Here is a 16,747-nt window from a genome sequence, read left to right on the forward strand (position 1 = left end):
TTGAATCATGGGGGCAGGTCTTTCCCGTACTGTTCTCGCAATAGTAAGTCTCACAAGATCCGATTGTTAGTGTGAGGGGGGGTTTCCCTGCACAAGCTCTCTGTTCTCTTGTCTACTGCCCTGTGAGACGTGCCTTTCACCTTCTGCCACGATTGTGAGGCCTTCCCAGTCATGTGGAACTGTAAGTCCATTAAACCTCTTTCTTTTGTAGATGCCCATTGTTGGCTATGTCTTTATCAGCAGCATGAAATCCAACTAATACAGCCAGGCAGGTGGTGTGAACCCATAAACCCAGCTACTCAGGCAACTGAGGCAGGAGGAGGTCTGGAGCCCAGGAGTTGGAGGCGGTAGTGAACTGTGATCATATCACTGCACTCCAGCTTGGGTGACAGAACAAGACCCAATCTCAGAAAATAAATAAATAAAATAAAATAAAGTGGACTTCATTAAAAGTATTTTGCTCTGTGAAAGACATTATTAAGTGAAAAGACAAGCTGTGAACTAGGAGAAAATATCTTCTAATTATGTATCTGACAAAGCACTTATATATGAATATATAATGACCTCTCTAAACTCAATAGCAAGAAAACAAAACCCAATTTAAAAATGGGCAAAAGAAGACACTTGCTTACAGAAGATACAGGGATGGAAAATATGTATATGAAAAGATGTTCTACATAATTAGCCATTAAAAATGCAATTTAAAAGCAAGATTCTACTACATATGTATTAAATAGCTAAAATAAAAAGTATTTGTAGAACTAAATGCAAGTGAGGATTTGGAGCAACTGAAACTCTTTTATATTGCTGATTGAAATGGAAAATGATATAGCCAGTTTCCAAATCATCTTGGCAGTTTCTTATAAAGTTAAACATACAAATACTGTATGATACCATTTCTATTGCTGGGCATTTCCCTCTTGAGAAATGAAAACTTGTATTCACCCAAAAATCTGTACATGAACATTTATTGCAGCTCTATTCCCAATTGCCAAAAACTGGAAATAACTCCAGTGTTCTTCTGAAACCAGCTTAATTGTCCCATAGAACTGATGTTTGCAGCTTTTTGAATAAATATAGAAATTGACACCCCCAGTCCTAAAACTTGAAAATTAAATATGTTTTATTGTCTCAGTTCCTTCCTCAAGAAACCAGAGCTCGAGCAAGAAACTGAGGCACTGAAACTCACCACATCGCTGCACCTAGACAATGAGATGCCAGACCCCTTATCTATCATGTTGTTGTTGTTGTTTTATTTTGTAGAGATGGGGTCTCATTGTGTTGCCAGAGCTGGTTTTGAACTCCTGGCCTCAAGTGATCCTCTCACTGTGGCCTCTCAAAGTGTTGGAATTACAGATGTGAGCACTGCACCTGCTTCAGGTGATTCTCTTACCCTTCCCTATTTCCTGTTTACTCACTTTCTTCCTTGCTCCCCCTAATTCCTGTTTTTCATCTCCTCTTCCTTACCCCTCCCTAATTCCTGTTTTCTCATACCTAACAACATTCCTTCTCCTACATAGAAACCCCTGATTTTAGTTGATTGGGGAGATGGACTTGAGACTCATCGCCCATCTCCTTGGCTACAGAACCTGAATAAAGCCTACTTCCCTGGTAACACTCTTTGTCCCAGTGATTAGCTTTCTGTGCACTGAGAAATGAGACCTAGACAGTATCTTGGTAACACTTCACTGGTAAATGGAAAAACAAACTGTGGTATGTCCATACAATGGAATATAACACAACCTTAAAAAAAAACAAACTACTGATACATGCAACAATTTGGATATATCTCAAAGGAATTATGCTAAGCAGGGAAAAAAGCAAATCTCAAAAGATTCTATTTTATGTAACATTCTTGAAATGTCAAAATTAAAGTGATGGAGAACAGATTATTGATTGCTAGGGTTTAGAATAGGATCCAGGGCATGTGACTGTAAAGAATCATAAGGGTAGTTTTGGGAGTGCTGTCACTTTTCTGTGTCCTGATTGTGAAGGTAGTTATACAAAGCATGCATGTGTAAAGATTCATAGAATCATATACCAAAAAGTAAATTTTTCTGTAGAGTAATTTAAGAAAGAAAATTAATAAACAATAATATAGTATTCTGTTTTATACAATTATTTATTTCATAGCATTATTTCTTTTCCAAAAATTTGAATTGTCAGATATCAGTTACCCTGTTGAAGAAATGACTCTTTGGTAACTTGCCTGGAAACCTAAATTTCAGGGAAAAATAATGTATCTTGAGTTCCTGTTACTACTTGACAATGAAGGATGACTTAGATTGAAAAGTCAAAGAAAGATGGAGGCCAAGTCTGGGCTAACATTAAGGAATCTGTGTTCAAAGCTGAGCTATGGAAACAGATCCAGCCAAGCTGAGTGAGAGTGGTCCTTCCAAGAAGAAAGGAATAACTTCCCAAGATGGAAAACACCAGGCCTAAAGGGAGTTTGAGCTTTTAAGCAATAGTTCATTTACCTGAGAGGATCTTTAAAAACTATTTTGTTTTTATTTTTTGAGATAGAGTCGTGTTCTAGTGCCCAGGCTGGAGTGCAGTGGTGCAATCTTGGCTCACTGCAACCTCTGCTTTCCAGGTTCAAGCGATTCTTGTGCCTTGGCCTCCTGAGTAGCTGGGATTACAGGTGCCCGCTACCACAATCAGCTAATTTTTGACAGGGTTTCACCATGTTGGCCAGGCTGGCCTCAAACTCCTGAGCTCAACCGATCTGCTTGCCTCAGCCTCCCAAAGTGTTGGAATTCCAGGCCTGAGCCACTGCACCTGACCAACAAACTATTTTTTAAAAGAGGGGCTGGACGCGGTGGCTCACGCCTGTAATCCCAGCACTTTGGGAGGCCGAGGCGGGTGGATCACGAGGTCAAGAGATCAAGACCATCCTGGTCAACATGGTGAAACCCCGTCTCTACTAAAAATACAAAAAATTAGCTGGACACAGTGGTGCGTGCCTGTAATCCCAGCTACTTGGGAGGCTGAGGCAGGAGAATTGCCTGAACCCAGGAGGCGGAGGTTGCGGTGAGCCGAGATCGCGCCATTGCACTCCAGCCTGGGTAACAGGAGAGAAACTCTGTCTCAAAAAAAATAATAATAATAAATAAAAAATAAAAGAGGAAGAGACTGATCTTTTTAGTTACCAAATTTTTGTTCTGACACTCCACCATACTCCTCAGCATCAGTGGTTAAGGGAGTACCAGAGCAAGATGAAATAAATTCTAAAAACAGCGATTTCTCTTTTTACTACAGATATACATATCGATAGATGGATTGAGATAGATTGTACATATGGTTTATATATATACAAATATTTTTACTTGTATACATATATGATATATATTTCCAAAATATATACTACTATATTTAGAATAAAAGTTGACATTTATTAAGAGTTTGTTGTGGCTTTAAAATATGCCTATAAATTCTTTGATGCTCTTCCATTCAAATAGTGGAATCTAAATCCCTTCATTTTGAATGTGGGCTGATCTTAGAGACTTAGTGACTATCTTTCAATTAAAAGAATGTGGCAGAGCTGATGTTATGAGAAATCAGAGATTAGGTCATAAAAAAGATTCAATCTCTCTCTCTCTCTCTCTCTCTCTCTCTCTCTCTCTCTCTCTCTCTCTCTCTCTCATTGCTCTGTCTGGGGTACAACAGCTGTCAAGCCATGAGGACATCCATTCACCTCTATGCAGAGGCCCACATGAAGAGAAATAAGGTGTACCACCAACAGCCAGCACCATGTGGGTGGGCCATGTGAGTGGGCCATGTGAGAGGGCCACCTTCAAAGTGGATGCTCCAGCCACCATCAAGCCTTCAAATGCTTTTAAGTCCAGCCAATATCTTATTGCAAACTAATGAAAAACTCCAAGCCTAAATAGCCCAGCAAAGCTACTCTTGAATTCCTGAGTCATGGAAACTGTGAAGGATAATAGATTATTACTGCTCTAAGCTAGTAAGTTATGCAGCATTAGATAAAAATGTAATACAAAGGCTATATGCATCAGGCTTCAAATACATTATCAAATTCAGCTCTCATGAAGTAGGGCATCTCATTTTACAGGTAAGCAACCTGCTTCCTGGAATTACTGAAAAATTTACCACATGGTGATGGAGTTAATTCATAGCCATGCAGAAATTCAAACTCCAGACATGCCATATAGATCATGTGACTGGATGTCAGGCACTGGGAAAACAGCCATGAAAACTTTGAGAGTTGTGGGAGTGTTTATCAGAGGGAGACACTGTTGAGCAGGAGAAGGGAAAACAGCATCAAGTTCAGCTAGAAGAAATGAAAAAGATAAATTAGCAAATTCAGTAGAAACTCTATGCACAAATCTGGTTTAACCAGAAGGTAAGGAGTGAGATTCTGGACAAAGAGAAAAGGAAAGCAAGGTGAGAAAAAGACAAAACTGTGGAATGGTGTGTGTTCTTTTAATCACAAGCAGGAGGGTAGCCAAAAACACAATAGGAATCAGCCAAAGTGGAGTAAGTCATTTGTCAAAGCCATGCTGCTCATTTTCTATTACTGGTTGCCCTGGAAATAGAACCCGCTGTTCATGGTAATGAAATTGAAATAAGAATTTCACATGCAAGGAAGTAACGTGATTTTTTGGATGTGGATGTTCACATTTATCTGGTTAGTTCCACTTTCTCCAGAATTACTAGGTGCAATCTGGGAGGAGTTTTGTCACAGAAAAAGAATGATGCTGTGAAAGAGAAGATGAAGAATACAGCTCATTCTCTTAGCTTGACCACCCAGAAAGGTCTTCTAAGTACCATTGATGTGGTTATTTTCCCCATAACCCTTGTAGGAGTCAGTGTTAAATAATAAATCTTCCAATTTTTCTTGTCTGGCCCATTCTGACTTCATTGTTTAAGGGAACTCTGTAAGTCAGGGCTGCAGGCAGGCCAAGGATCACTTCCCCAGGGCCCTCAGTAAGGGGTCAGAGCCCTATATATGCTCACTGCTTGGACAGCTCTGCCTACTTTGCCTATTTCTGCATAGACATAGGTGCCCAGAGAGATTGCATCTGTTTCCTAGGACTGCTATCAAAAAGCACTAAAAACTAGTTACCTTAAACCAACAGAAATTTATTATCTCCTAGTTCTGAAGGCTAGAAGCACAGAACCAAGGTTTCAGCAAGGCTCTGCTCTCTCTCTGAAGGCTCATGCGGGGAGATCCTTCCTTGGTTTCTCCTAGCTTCTGGTTGCTTGCTGGAAATCCTTAGCAATCCTTGGCTTGCAGCTGTTACCCTTCAATCTCTGTCTCCTATGCAATATGCCCATCTTCTCTTTGTGTGTCTACGTGTCTTCTTATAAAGACACCAACCATATTAGATTAGAGTCCACCCTAATGACTTACCTTAACTTGATTACATCAGCAAGGATCCTTTTAAAGAATAAGGTCTCATTCTAAGGTACTGGGGGCTAGAATTTCAACATAAACATATTTTAGAGGATGTGATGGTTAGTTTTATGTGTCACCTTAATTGGAATAAGGGATGGCTAGATAGCTGGTGAAACATTATTTCTGGGTGTGTCTGTGAGGATGTTTCCAGAAGAGAGCATTTGAATCAGTAGGCTGAGTAAAAATACCCACTCTCAATAGTGTGGGCAGGCATTATCCAACCCATTGAGGGCCTGAATAGAACAAAAAGGTGAAAGAAGGGTGAATCGTCTGTCTGTCTCTCTCTCTCTCTCTCTCTCTCTCTCTCTCTCTCTCTCTCTCTCTCTCTCTCTCTCTCTCTCTCTCTCTCTCAGCTGGGACATGCATCTTCTGCTGCCCTCAAACATTGGAGCTTCTCGTTCTCTGGCATTTGGACTCGGATTGAATACCATCAGCTTTCTTGGTTTTCCAGCTTGCAAACAGCATATGGTCGGACTTCTTGGCTTCCATCATTGCATGAGCCAATTCCTGAGATATATATATGGTAGAAGAGCCCAGAGTCAAGAGAGATAGCAGAAATGGGTGAAAGAAGAAATGGCCTGAAAACAAACCACTTGCAGTCCTCACAATGACACAGTTAATCTAAGAGATAAGATGCTGGACTAAAATGTAAAGACTTGGCTTTCCATTACTCTGCTGCAGACTATATGCGAGCTTTCTATGTTGTTCACCTGAGCACCAAGCAGTGACTATCAAATCAATGTCCCTTCAACACACAGTAGCTCATGGGTCACCTGTGCTTTGGTGAGGCATTTCCTCTGCTCAGCATTTTCATCAATACAAGAGACAACTACTCCCTAGATAAGCTCTGGGGCTGAGATATATCTTCTAGCACCCGTAGTCACATCTGCAACTCAAGCTTCAGAATAAAGAATGGGCAAAAGAAACATGTGAATACATTCACAAATACCTGAGGACAAGATAAATGTGTGAACATGGCCACGAATACTTGGGGACAATCTGAAAATGGCATGCAACACTCCATGGTCCAAAACTCAGTTACGTAATCATGCCCAACAGCCAACTACTTGGAGACAGTCTGGAAATAGCACACATCACTCCTGGTCACATTCCACAGTCCAGAGTTCAGATGCCCGGTCACACCCCAGCAGCCAAGGAGGGTGAGAAATGAGGTTTCTAGCTGTGCAGCCATGTTTCTAGCTGTGTAGCTAAAAATCTTGAATTCTATTATTAAAGATAAAAGGGGAGAATGGATTTTGGTGGAAAACTTGTCTCTCCCATACTCTATACATATTTTGTTAAAATGCTACCTTTTTTCTGTGTGGTCACCCTGAAAACTTTACTTTAACATTTGTGTAGTTTCCAGCCTTGTAGTTGTATAAAAATTTTTATCGCCATTTTCCTATTGTTGGACATTTATAAGATTCACTTTTTCACATTATAAATAATGTCTTAAAGAAGAAACACACTAATCTTTGTTCACTTCTCTGTTTATCTCCTTATGGGAATCTCTTAAAAGGCTCTTTTGCGAGTCTATGACCAGGTCTGTGATACAGGGACCACATTAGCCTGAAGAACTGCTGTTCCACCAGGTCTCTCTGAGAGAAGGGAAACTTTCATGACCTTGGTGCATTCTGACTACCTTTCTAAGCCATTCTGCTTTGGTCAATTCTTCTAGGCCCTCGGCTGGTTATCAGAGGCAGGGTACTTGGGAGATTTTTTTTTTTATAGCCAGATGTGATATTGTTAAAAGCATGCCATTACTAGATGTTTTCAGAGGTTTGATCTGAGGGTTTCCCTTGAAATTGTGTCCCAAGCATCACCAGGTTATGTGTATGTACTATTTTTACTCACAAACTCATTTGTACACCTATTTACAACTTGCAAGATACTTAACTACTCATGATCTCATTGGCTGTATCCAAGAGTGATTTCTCTAAAACACAAATCTGATACTACCAGTTCCATGGCTTAAATCCTCTGACGTATCCACACACCTGTGGATTAAAGTCCAAATTTTTTAACATAATTTATAAGTCTCCAAGACTGCCATACCAATTAGCTTATTACTGCAAACAAACAAACACATCTATTCTCCCCCACCCCCCACCACATACAAAACCTTCACCGATTAAAATAATAGCCTTTTAGCTCATGATACTATAAGTCAGCAATTTGGGTTGGGTTCAGCTGGGCAGTTCTTATGTTAAGCTCAGTTGTGTTCACTCCTGCATCCATGGTCAATTGCAGGTCAGCTAGGCAACTCGGCTTCTGGAAACAGCTGACTATAGGCTGGGATGCCGAAGAAACTAAGGCAAGTGTCTCTTACCATCCAGCAGGCTACCTTGGACTTATGAAAATGTCAGTATCAGCTTTAAAGAGTAGCAAGAGACCCCTATATGTAAGCATTTCTCTTTTCTTTTCTTTGTTTTCTTTTTCTTGTTTTTTTTTTGAGACAGTCTTGCTCTGTTGCCAGGCTGGAGGGCAGTGGCGTGATCTCAGCTCACTGCAACCTCCACCTTCTGGGTTCAAACAATTCTGCTTCAGCCTCCCAAGTAGCTAGACTACAGGCATGTGCCACCACGCCCAGCTAATTTTTGTATTTTTAATAGAGACGGGGTTTCACCATGTTGGCCAGGATTGTCTCAATCTTTTATTTTATTTTATTTTATTTTGAGACGAAGTCTTGCTCTATTGCCAGGCTGGAGTGCAGTGGCATGATCTTGGCTCACTGCAACCTCCACCTCCCAGGTTCAAGTAATTCTCCTGCCTCAGCCTCGAGGGTAGCTGGGATTACAGGTGCCTGCCACAATGCCCAGCTAACCTTTTGTATTTTTAGTAGATACAGGGTATCACCATGTTGGCCAGACTGATCTGGAACTCCTGACCTTGTGATTCACCCACCTCAGCCTCCCAAAGTGCTAGGATTACAGGCATGAGCCACCACACCTGGCCGCCTTCTTCTTCTTTCTTCTTCTCCTCCTCCTCCTCCTTCTTCTTCTTTCTTCTTCATCTTCTTTCTTCTTCTTCCTCTTTTTTGGAGACAGAGCCTCACTTTGTTGCCCAGGCTGGAGTGCAATGGTGCCATCTTGGCTTACTGCAACCTCCACCTCCCAGGTTCAAGTGATTCTCCTGCCTCAGCCTCCCAAGTAGCTGAGATTGCAGGAGCACACCACCATGCCTGGGTAATTTTTGTATTTTCAGTAGAGATGGGGTTTCACCACATTGGCCAGGCTGGTCTCAAACCTTTGACCTCAGTTGATCCACTCACCTCAGCCTCCCAAAGTACTGGGATTACAGGTGTGAGCCACCTCACCCAGCCTGCAAGCATTTCTCAAGTGTCTTATTGCTTTTGCTAATTTCTCATTGGCCAGAGCAAGTCCTATAGCCAACTCAGATTGAAAGGATGAGATGAGAAAGCAGACTTTCCTTGTTGATGAGAGGGAAAAAAGACGGTGGCTATGTTTGCCATCTACAGTGACTTCTTTCTCCAGTCTCATCTCTTTGTGCCTTCACCTTCAACCTCCAACACTCTGCTCTAACTAAACAGAACTTCCAACTCCCCTACCCTATCTTATTCTTTTAGGCCTTCAGGCTTTTGCCCATGCTAATGCCTTGCCTGCTAGGTTTATATTACTATTCAGCTCCAAGTAAGGCCCATCCTAGACATCCCTTCCTCCAGGAAGCCTTCCTTCTCTCACCTCTAGCAGGGATGGTGTTCCTCCTCTGTGCTCTTACCCTTCCCCTTATAGCCCATGCCATGCTCTAATACAAATGTCTGTTTCTTGACGATTTCTCCAAAAAGACTATAAGGTTCTTGAGAGTAATACTCGTTTCCTATTGCATACTTGTGCTATACAATATGTACTATAAAATTGCATAGCTAGTGCTATACAATAGGAGTAAAATAGCTATTTATTGGTCAACTGATGAACTGAGCATGAGGGGGTGAAAGAAAACAGGTAAGAAAACCTTTTGCAAATCGACAGGTACCCCATCTATCACAGTAATGGATACCTAGAGCAAGAAGGAACTTATTATCTTATCCATGCATAATGCCTTGGAAAAACATGATTAAAAATTTCAGTCCATTGGTCAGAGCTGTGGATATGAAAAACAACTCATGCCCTCATAGTGCTCATTCTATTTTGGAACGCTTTTTTTTTTTTTTTTGAGGCTCTGTTGCCTAGACTAGAGTGCAATGCCACAATCTTGGCTCTCTGCAACCTCTACCTCCCAGGTTCAAGCAATTCTTCTGCCCTAGCCTCCTGAGTAGCTGGGATTACAAGCACCTGCCATCATGCCCGACTAATTTTTGTATTTTTGTAGAGACAGAGTTTTACCATATTAGCCAGGCTGGTCTTGAACTACTGACCTCAGGTGATTCACCCACTTGGCCTACCAAAGTGCTGGGATTACAGGTGTCCGCCACCTCACCCAGGCTCCAAACTCTTTTTAGGCTTAACACTCTCTTTCTTCACTGAATTCAAATCTTCCCAGTAACTTACACCTGTTGACCAAGACCTGCTGTCTGGCGCCTCAACGTTAAAGCGCAGTCTTTTTTTTCATACATCAGGGCTTCTCACCCCAAATCTAATGCCTGTCCCTCGTAGCATGTGTCCTCACAGCCCTCACCACCCTGGTGGGCTTCTTATGGCCACACCCAATGTGTCTCGGTTTCTCTTGGAAATCACATTGGGAACTGGACAGGGTATTCCTTCGGGCTTGAGAGGTGAGCTTCTCAGTAAACCAGCAGTTAAGACTATAATGGCTCCAGAGAAGCTTACTGCTGGGAATTTTAGCTCCCACTGAAATGGAACTCAGCCATGAATCACACCATTAATATGACTCTTCCTAAAAGGTTAAACTCCACACAGGCATTGATATGAGGAAAATTCCACCTGAGTCTTTTTACCTGTTCTTATCATTTGTATCCAAGTCAAGGCCCCTCAAAAAGCTCAGTGCTGCTGGGCTTCAAATATCTCTAACAAAAAAGAGCAAGAGATACTGAGGTGTATTTCATCATGAATAGACCATACACTTTGGAAAGAACCAACACTGCATTGGACAGCTGGTTCCAAAATGTTCTGAGTATGTACATTAGGAAGGGAGTTACCCTCTTTAGGACAGGCAGTTCCCCATCAGCCTCCAGAGTACTGTTAGAACCACATGCATCTAACTTGAGCTAACATTGATTTCAAGCTTGTCATATGTCAAACTGAGTACTTACACACGTTATACATTTCAACATGCACCTACCTATGTGAAGAAAATTTCATTAATATGCCTATTTTATATTATATGAGGACATAGAGGCTCTGAATTTTGAAGTTATTTGCCCAAAATCACAGGGCTAGCAGGTAGCAATGTTGGACCGTGAACTCAAGTCTCTAGCTCCAGACCATGGACACCCAGTGAACCCTCCATAAATGTTGGTACTTACATTCCTACCTTGAAAAGCAGAGACATGGGTGATTCCTAAATCATCCATGTTACTAAATGGTGACTAATGTGCACTGCCACAGTTCTGTGTCCACGGGGCTCACATAGTCACTGTGATCTCCAGTAATGGCCTGGCAAGAACACTGAGCTCAGTTCAACCTCTGGGGATTAGCAGTAGTGACCAATTTTGCTGCTCTATTAGCTCACTTTCCCAGAGATAGATTAGAAAGCAGGACAAAAGAAAGAAAAGAAAAGGAAAGAAAGAAAGAAAGAAAGAAAGAAAGAAAGAAAGAAAGAAAGAAAGAAAGGAAGGAAGGAAGGAAGGAAGGAAGGAAGGAAGGAAGGAAGGAAGGAAGGAAGGAAGGAAGGAAGCCTACCCCAATGTGTTATTTTGCTAACAGCCTTAACTTTGCAATAAATAAAGACTGCAAATGGGAAGAAAATGCATAAAATGAAAATAAGCTGAGTGAATCATGGCACGCAGTTTGTACAATGTATAAATATTCATGTTAAATTACCTTTTCCTCCAACTCCATGGTCCTCCTGTGTGCACTTAGGGCTGAGTGGTTTCTGTAGGCCTTAGTTACTGAAACAAACGCGGCGACTTTTGTGAGAGGCTGAGGAGTAAATAAGGACTATTAGCACCAGACTGAATAATGTCTAATCCCACTGAAAGCCCCGGATGCTCAAGTACCCTCTCTCCATTTGGCAAGGGAACGGTAATCCATCTCTTGGTCTTTCCTAGTCAACGGAAACTGAGCTGAGGGAGAAAACAGAGGGGAAAATCCTTAATCTTAGCAACAGCGAGATCTGGTATTTTAGCTGCGGAGCTTAAAGGAAAAAAAATACAAAAAGCCTTGTTGAAAAGTTCAACTCTAGGTAACCAGGTTCTGAAAGCTTCTTTTGTATGAGTGGGGAGGTGGGTTGTGTAGGCAAGGAGGAATGAGGGTCACACTGGGGTTGCTTGCCTGCCTGCCTGGCAGCAAGATCGTTCCTTTCCTGTGAGGAGGAATAGGGCAGGGTTGCTAAGGACCGTCACAGCTCACAACCCGGCTGCATGGGAAGGCCAAGACAGGAGCTAGCCAGAGGCTCAGCTGGCTCCAGGAGCCAACATTCCTTCCCTGATTCTGCTCTGGCCTCCCAGTGACCTTGGGTTAAACTGCAGTCAAGTCCAATGCTGGTAACATTTATCTCACTCCTCTGTGCAGCCCTCAGCTGCTTCCCACCCAAGGCAACATTCTAAATGTGAGTTACTGGAATTTCCCTACATCAGCAAGGAGATGTGCTGGCATCTTACTCCCCAATGATCCCAGTTTATTTCTACCTCTCTTCCTAGGAAAAGGAACATCAGCAAGCGTGTGATGTGGTGTGCATGTGAGTGTGTGTGCTATCTGTGGTTAAGTAATTTTCTGTATGTAAAAAGGATCCTACATAAATTGTCTTATATATAACAGCACGATGACTAAGTGTTAAGCCTGGCTTTCTTTTATACCTCATCGAATTTGTTAAAGTGTCATTTTCTTCAAATGAGAATATATAGTTCATAAAGCTAAAAGTTTCTAAGTACAGCTTTGGGTGTTTATTTCAGCTAATCCAATAAGCATTTCTTGAAGACATACTATGAGGCAGGTACTGCACTTGGAGCTAATACCAACAGGACTATTGTGAAGGGAAAACAAATGCAGACTCTTGAGGCAGACCAAGTACGAATCCTGGCTCTGCTACATGCACTGCACCTTTGAGACCTTAGGTAAAAAGCTTAAACATTTTCTTCTTCTTTCTGAGACAAGGTCTTGCTCTGTTGCCCAGCCTGAAGTGCAGTGGTGCAATCTCGGCTCACGGCAACCTCTGCCTCCCAGGCTCAAGTGATTCTCTGACCTCAGCCTCACAAGTAGCTGGAACTATAGGCATGCGCCACCATGTCCAGCTAATTTTTCTATTTTTTGTAAAGATGAGATTTCACCATGTTGCCCAGCCTAAAAGCTAAAACTTTCGATGCCTCAGTTTCCATATTCTTAAAGTGAAGTTAACAGTACACATGTGAGGATTCAATGAGATGGCACGTAGAGGAAGCATGGTGACACAGTGTCTGGGATCTGGAAGGTCTATACATGTGTTTGCTCAGATGCTGCCTGCACAGAGTGCTCAGCATAACTGGGAACCTGTGGGCAGATCACAACATCACAGTGTGATGAGCTCTTTAACTGAGATATGAACACAGCTCTACAGAAGGACAGACAAAGGAGAAATGAGAGGGAAGATCTGATGGCAATGGACAGACAGGTGAGAAGGCAGCTTTACAGAGAGAGGATCAGCAGGTACCATGTCTGGAGCGGGGAACCCAGAGGACATTTCAGAGATGTGCTTCACCATAGCACTTGAGTGTGGAAGAATTGGGACCTACTTCTATTTTCTGTTGGTGTTGATTTAATTAATCAGAGAATCTGTGGCTCCCTGTTATGGGTGCATTAATGGATGCTTTTAAAAGAAAGTAAAATAAAATAAAAGGGATTTCAAGAGGAAGAGCCATTTATTGAACATCCACTAGCCTTTTGCATATGTCGTTTTTTTTTTCTTATCTTAACAAACAAGGAAACTGAAGATCAAAGAGATGACCCAGCTCATCCAAGTTCATATCAATAAGAGGTGGGACTGGGTGGCAACCCCATCTGGACTAATGGCACCAAAGGCTATGCTTGTCTCCTTTCTCATGCTGCCTCCCACTGAAGGCTTTCAACTCAGGATGTTCCCCGCCCTCTCTTCTCCAGCCAGTTTCTTCCGACCCTTGCCTTGAGGACCATGGGATTATCTATCTGAAACATCTCTCTTCCTCCCATTCTTCTCTCCTGACCTCTTGTTTTCCCCCAGTGGCAGTCCAGACAGCCTCCCAGCCCAGACAACAGATACAGGCAGCAGGAAGGCAGGCTACTATCTTCTTCATGTAAAAAGACTCACGTGTTTCATGTCATTTTTAATCTGTGGAATAGTCTTGTGGAGTGAGGCTGAGAATTTACAGAAATCCAGGTAATATGACTTGTTCATGGTCATACAGAAAGTAAAGGGCAGAAAGATAGCCATTGGAAAGTCTGTTAATACCAAGGTCAAGAGTGGATCTGTTTCTAAAATATCAGCGCCCATGGTGCTGATGGCTCATGTCTACATCCCACACATACCCGCATCTTGGCACTTTGAGGCTCCCTTTCCTGTCCCTCCAATAACCTGAAGAGCACTTACTCTTTTGAGAACCCTTACATTGGTGAGTAGTAGCTACAAAGACATTTTCTTCATGACAGCATGTTCATAAGCTAACAGAACAGGCAAGAAGAAACAGTACAGGTGAAAGACGTGGGAAGGAGTGGAAGAAATATTTGAGCATTTTTCAGGAGAGGAGAAACAAACCTAATTTTCTTTCTTTCCTTATTTTTTGGGACAGGGTCTCACTCTGTTGCCCAGGCTGGACTGCAGTGGCCCAATCACAGCTCACTGCAGCCTCGACCTCCTGAGGCTCAAGTGATCCTCCAGCCTCAGCCCCTGAGTAGATGGGACTTCAGATGTGCGCCACCACGTCCAGCTAAGTTTTTTTCTTTTTTTTTTTTTTTAGAGACAGGGTTTTGCCATGTTGCCAGACTGGTCTCAAACTGCTGAGCTCAAACAATCCACCCACCTCAGCCTCCCAGAGTGCCTGGGATTACAGGCATGAGCCACCACACCCGGCCACAAACCTAATTTTCTTTTGGTACCAAAAGCAGCACAAACTTGTCATTACCTGGGCTTGTGTGGGGGCCACATGTATGGCCCTCGGTTGTTCCAGTTAGGTCCTGCTTCATGTCCTTAACCCTAAAACATTGGCAACTCACTTAGATCCAGCAAACAGCAATGCTAATGGTCATAGCTAACTTTCATGAAATACCTGGTGACAGGAAATGTGCTAAGCCTTTAACGTCATTACATTATTTAATCAGCTCAGCAAGGCTGTGAGTTGGTTAGTGCTGGATGTCTTCCACTTGCGCTCCACAGCCATTTTCACACTTTTCCGTTTGTCTCACTCTACCCTGGGAGGCCACTCTGTACAGATCGTATCACCTGCTCCCATGCCCTCTGGCTTCTTGTTGGGTTTGGCCAGCAGGGAGCTTCAGAAGAGCAGGATTTTGGAGAAAGAAAGTAAAATAAGGTCGGATTCCCTCTCTGTAAGGTCATTTCTGATAGACTATGAAGCCATGGCTTTTCTCAAAGACATCTTTTCTTTTCTTTTCTCTTTTTTTTTTTGAGACAGAGTCTCACTCTGCTGCCAGGCTGAAGCGATCTTGGCTCACTGCAACCTCCACCTCCCAGGTTCAAGCAATTCTCCTGCCTCAGCCTCCCAAATACAGGCACCCACCACGATGCCCAACTAATTTTTTTTATTTTTAGTAGAGATAGGGTTTCACCATATTGGCCAGGCTGGTCTCGAACTCCTAACCTCATAATCTGCCCATCTTGGTCTCCAAAGTGCTGGGATTACAGGCATAAGCCACTGCACCTGGCCTCAAAGAAGCCTTTTCTAAATACCTCTTCTCTTCTCTGGGTTCCTGTAATTTCTATCTCCCCTCTTAGATATTGACTTAAGGAAAGTCACAGATCTGCTGCCATAAACCTGCATACGTTACTATCTTTTGTGGTTTTCTAAAGCACTTCTACACATTTATAATTCGTTCCTATTTCTTATTGGGATCCTGATATATAGGTACTATTATCATACCCATTTTACAGACCGAGTCAGGAAAATAAAGTAACTTGTACAAGGCCCCACAGCTAGTTAGCAGCAGAGCTGGATTTCAAAGCCAGATCAGTCAAAATCCAGAGCTCAAGTTCTTAGCTGCTACACTGAGCAGCAATGAACAGTTCTGGACACTGCATGCAAGTGGGGAGGCCTGGGAGCTGCAGCCTTCACAGACTCCTCATGAAAATGTGCAATGGGCAGAACTACACGATGTGGGTGGTTTGCTGCCACTGTCAGTGCTCACCTGTCAACCTCTTTATAAGGTAGACAGAGGAGGGGAGGAAGACGGGCATCTTCATTGAGCCTGCTGTCCTCTCATCCTGGAGTCAGCCTATGTTGCTGGGACAGAACATCTTCTGGTATCAGGAGGCTGTGAGGAGCTATCAGATCTCACCCACATTCCAATCCTGTTTGGAAATGCATTCCAAGGCCCCAGAGGCTTTTATCTAATTGCCCTGGCTGGGCCTAGAGGTGGTGCTATTGAGACAGAGCCTTATTTAAAACAACCAAACATACCAAGGGCAGACAGTGGTTGACCTTATTTCAAAAGAAAACTCGGGGATACTTAAGTGCCCCAAATATTTCTGTCACAAGACACCATGAGAATCCATAGCAGGAAATAAATAACAACGTGGCTTGCATCTAAGCTAGACTGACCTCTACATGGTGGCTTCTGACTTCCACTATGGGAAGCTGGGTGATCTTTATTGAATGCTGGGACACTGAGGCTTCTTCCACAATGAGAATGTATCATCTCAGGGTTCAGATTAAGTGAAAGAGAATATTTTAGCTAAAATACTTACATAGACTTCCATAAATGATTTTCCTATAAAATAGAAAGAGGTCTACTTCCTTTGCTTAAAGCGAAACAGATTGGCCAGGCGCGACGGCTGGTGCCTGTAATCCCAGCTACTCAGGAGGCTGAGGCAGGAGAATGGCTTGAATCCAATAGGCAGAGGTGGTAGTGAGCCAAGATCGTGCCATTGCACTCCAGCCTGGACAACAAGAGCGAAAACTCCATCTCCAAATAACAAACAAACAAACAAACAGATTTTAGGCAAGGCCTTTCAACAGTGCCTTCTTCCAAACAGTTCTGTTACCTCTTGTCTCTTTCTTAGACCTCACTG

The 16,747-nt window shown here is 42.7% G+C and overlaps 1 long non-coding RNA gene across 1 annotated transcript in view; it reads right to left on the bottom strand.

The window, feature by feature from the left end:
* Window positions 1-11,618, bottom strand: part of LOC128929915 (uncharacterized) — a 67,252-nt gene extending 55,634 nt beyond the window's left edge. The window contains exon 1 of the long non-coding RNA XR_008477227.2: window positions 11,380-11,618. This is a non-coding gene — a long non-coding RNA (uncharacterized LOC128929915). The remainder of the gene's footprint in view (window positions 1-11,379) is intronic.
* Window positions 11,619-16,747: the final 5,129 nt, after the last annotated feature.

The sequence above is a fragment of the Callithrix jacchus genome, chromosome 16 (assembly GCF_049354715.1).
Source record: "Callithrix jacchus isolate 240 chromosome 16, calJac240_pri, whole genome shotgun sequence".
NCBI lineage: Eukaryota > Metazoa > Chordata > Mammalia > Primates > Cebidae > Callithrix > Callithrix jacchus.